Below are 4,600 nucleotides of genomic sequence, written 5' to 3' on the forward strand. Positions count from 1 at the left end.
TAGTGAATCGATCAACGACCACCCAAATCATGTCGTGACCACTTTTTGTTCTGGGTACTTTAGTGACAAAATCCATCGCAATGTCTTCCCATTTACCCATAGGCACAGGTAAAGGTTCTAAACTCCCATATGGTTTCTGATGTTGTGTCTTGACTCTCGCACAAGTCACACACTCGTCCACATACTTTGCAACATCAAGCTTCGTCGTTGGCCACCACTAGTAGGGTTTTAGGTCTCTATACATTTTAGTGCTGCTAGGATGAATCGAGTACATGGTCTTGTGAGCTTCTTCCATCAGAACATCTCTAATTCCTCCGGACTTAGGTATCCAAATCCGATCTTGGAACACCTTCAGTCCATGACTGTTTATACCGAACACCTACATTTTGTCCAAACGTTCTTCCTTTCGGTCATTCTTCTCAGAAGCTTCCTCTTGAGCTTTCTTTATACTCTCGACAATTATCGAGACAACTTCAATTCTCAACGCTCTTGGCCTCTTTCTTTCAAGATTGACTTTCCGACTAAGAGCATCAACGACAACATTAGCTTTACCGGGATGGTAAAGTATCTCACAATCGTAGTCCTTGAGTAACTCCAGTCAGCGTCATTGCCTCATATTTAACTCTTTCCGATTAAAGAGATATTGGAGACTCTTATGATCAGTGAAAAGTTTGCACTTCGTGCCATAGAGGTAATGCCTCCATATTTTCAGAGCGAAAACTACCGCTGCCAACTCCAAATCATGAGTAGGGTAGTTCTTTTCATGCTCCTTCAACTGTCGAGACGCATATGCTATCACCTTTTCTCTTTAGGTCAAAACACAACCCAATCCAACCCCAGACGCATCGCTATAAACACCAAAGTCTTCAAATCCATCGGGTAGAGAAAGTATCGGTGCCTCGCATAGCTTCTTCTTTAGCTTCTCAAATGTTTTTTTATGCTTATCATTCCAAGCATAAGTAGCTCCTTTGTGGGTCAAAGCTGTTAATGGAGTATCAATCGAAGAAAAGCCTTGGATAAATCTTCGGTAATACCCGACTAATCCTAAAAAGCTTCGGTTCTCCGTGGGACTTTTTGGTTGTTCTCACTTCATCACCGCTTCAATCTTTGCTGGATCAACCATTTTCCTTTCCTGGTTGACCACGTGACCCAAGAATTGGACTTCACGAATCCAAAAATCACATTTGGAGAACTTTGCATACAGCTTCTCCGTATTCAAGACGTCTAACACTTCTCGCAAGTGTCTGCCATGCTCCTCTTGGCTTTTCGAGTAAATCAGAATGTCATCTATGAACACTATCACATATTTATCATGGAACGGATTACAAACCCTATTCATTAAATCCATGAATGTTGCTGGAGCGTTGGTTAGTCCAAACGACATAACCAAGAACTCATAGTGTCCATATCATGTTCTGAAAGCAGTCTTCTCGATATCCTGCTCTCTCACTTTTAGCTGATGATATCCTGACCTTAGATCGATCTTTGAGAAATAGCTCGAACCTTGCAATTGATCAAACAGGTCATCAATCCTTGGCAACGGGTATCTATTCTTTATTGTTGCCTTGTTCAATTCTCTGTAATCGATGCACATTCTCATACTTCCATCTTTCTTCTTCACGAATAACACCGGAGCTCCCCAGGGTGATGAACTAGGTCTAATGAAACCTTTGTCCAATAACTCCTGAAGTTGCATCATCAGCTCCTTCATCTCCGTCGGTGCTAATCGATAAGGTGCTTTATCTATTGGCGTTGTTGCTGGTAGCAAGTCTATTCTGAACTCTACTTGTCTATCAGGTGGTAATCCAGGAAGATCTTCGGGAAATACTTCCGGATAATCACACACCACTGGTATACTCTGTATCACATTCTTTTGCTTCTTAGCATCGCTCACGAATGCTAGATATGATGTACATCCCTTGGTCAAACACTTTCTGGCATTCATTAGGGAAATGATTCCAGAATTTACTCGCCATTTGTCCCCGTACACCATAAATGACTCTTTCCCTGGCGGGTTACTTTTACTATCTTCTTTCTACACAATATCTTAGCGTCATTGGTGCTAAGCCAATACATTCCCAGAACGATGTTGAAACCATTAAGTTCGATAGGTAATAATTCCTCGTGAAACTTATTCCTATTAAGGTCAATTAAGATGTTTTTCATACGATGGCTAACAGGTACAAACCTGCCACTAGCAACTTCGACTAATAAAGCATTATCTAGTCTATCAACAGGCAAAGCTAGTTTCTTACCAAACTCATGCAAAATAAAGGAGTAGTTGGCTCCAGAATCAAACAAAATTTGAGCAGGTAATTCGTTTACGAGAAAGGTACCTGAAGCGACATCAGCTTCATCTTTCGTAGCCTCAAGTGTCATCTGGAAGGCTCTCGCCTTCGGCTTTGGTGGAATGTTGGGCTTAGCTGTCTCCTTCTTTTTCGGACAGTCTTTCAAAATGTGCCCTTCCTCGTTACAACCAAAGCACATCCTTTTGTTGGACGGGCACTCATTGGAAAAATGCCCAATTTTTCCACACTTGTAGCAGGTTACATCCTCACTACATTTCCCAAAGTGCTTTTTCTTGCACTTCTCACACCATTTTGCTTCGCCTCATTTTCCTCCAAACTTTTTCGAATCAGGCTTCGAAAATTTGCTTTTCTTGTTGGAACCTGAAGTTCCTTCAAACTTTCTATTCTCGCCAACTTCAACCTTGCTGGCGGTTCTTCCCTTGATCATGTCCTCAACAGACTTGGCAGCCTAGATAGCTGCCTCAAGAGTAGGTGCCTGACGAACTGGCACCGCATACTCCAATGGGAGTCCTTTTGCGTATCGGTCAACCTTTGTCAACTCATCTGGCACGATGCGCAAAGCAAACTCCATCTTGTCTGTGAAAGCATTTGTGTATTCATCAACTGACATGCTCCCCTTTGTCAATGTCAGAAACTTGTTCTCCAATTCCAACAGATTTTGAGTCGAGCAGAACTTGCGATTGAACTGCGCCAAGAACTCTGCCCATGTCAATTGCAGTGGCTCATTAGGGCTCAAAGTCTTCCCTAGAGTGTTCCACCAACGAATGGCTCCACCTCGGAACTGACACACTGCATAGGTAGTCTGCAACTTGTCTCTGCAGCCACAAGTCATGAAGGCTAACTCCATTTCGGAGATCCAATCCATCACTCCGATCGGGTCCTCCTTTCCAGTGAAGGTCGATGGTTTGCAAGTTAGAAAGTCCTTGTACTTTCATCCTATTCCATCATTCCTTCCGTCATGGTTGTTTTGCCTAACTATCGGTGGGTTGGCTTGACCAACAGACCCACTGAAGTTTCCACCTTCCGAGTGCCCTTCATTCAATTCGGGCTCTTCCACTTGAATTGACAGTTCTTCACGATTATGTTGAAGCAAACGTCTCATTTCATCCATCTGACAATCCAACATCGTCTGAATCATCAATTGTACACCAACCATTGTTATCGGCTCAGGTGCTGCTGCTACGACAGGGATTTGCTCAATCACTGGTGGTTGATTCCTGTTTTCATCAGCATTTCCAATTCCACTTCTTGTTCTCACCATTTTTGATCTACACACCGAATAAGGTGAAATTAGATCCTTATTCATGATAGATATTCAAATCATCCTTATCACTCCGAAACGTTTACATGCTAGTTCTAAATTTGTAGACGTACGCTTAGAATCCTACACATGTAAGGTTTCCAGATCCGGTCGGCAACAGACCATAGATCCGAACAAATAATATCATATATGGCAACATATAACATTTCGCACATAAAAGCATTTTAGACAAATTTCCTAAAATAAACTAGTGCTCGTGTCTAAAATATAACAGACAAACATCTCAAAATTTCAATTAGCATTTTAAGTTTAAGTCTAGAAATCCTACAAATTCCTAGTTCGCTTAAACTAATGCTCTGATACCAACTGTGACATCCCCAAAATCTCGGCCAGAAAAGACCGATTTCATTTATGCTTTTTGAAATATTTTCAGAGTAAATACTTTTGATTTGAAAGAGTTGCGGAATTTGTACCCAAAAACAAAGTATGATAAAATAATATTTACCAAAGCATTTCATTAAGAAATGTATTTTCATTATATAATCAAAACTCGGGATGTCATGTTCCGATACAGACCATAAAGCATAAACGATAACATTACAAGTCGTTCAACAAATATATACATATACAAACTTGTAAACAAAACAACTTGATGATTCATCCATCTTATGCCCTTACGCTACTTCCTGTAATACAATTAAACTGAGTGGGTCAGGCTTGGGAGCTTGGTGAGCATATAGGGTTTTCAACCCACAATAAATAATTATATTTAATTCCACCAACCAACAATAATCCAATTACCCATTCCTGTTATTCTCACTTTACGTCCCTAAAACAACTAACACAAGGGACCTAGTCTTAGAATATTTCATCGGGGCGACAACACATGCATTCGGGGGTTTCCCGACAATATATGTCAAATAAAGCAACCATGAGGGGGATGGAGTACAGCGAATGAACACCCAAGTTCCTTAACACCTACAGGTGGGGAACCTGCTAGCGTTCCACATGACTGTCTAGAAAAGTCTGT

This window comes from Lactuca sativa, chromosome 2 (genome assembly GCF_002870075.4).
Source record: "Lactuca sativa cultivar Salinas chromosome 2, Lsat_Salinas_v11, whole genome shotgun sequence".
In the NCBI taxonomy this organism is placed as follows: domain Eukaryota; kingdom Viridiplantae; phylum Streptophyta; class Magnoliopsida; order Asterales; family Asteraceae; genus Lactuca; species Lactuca sativa.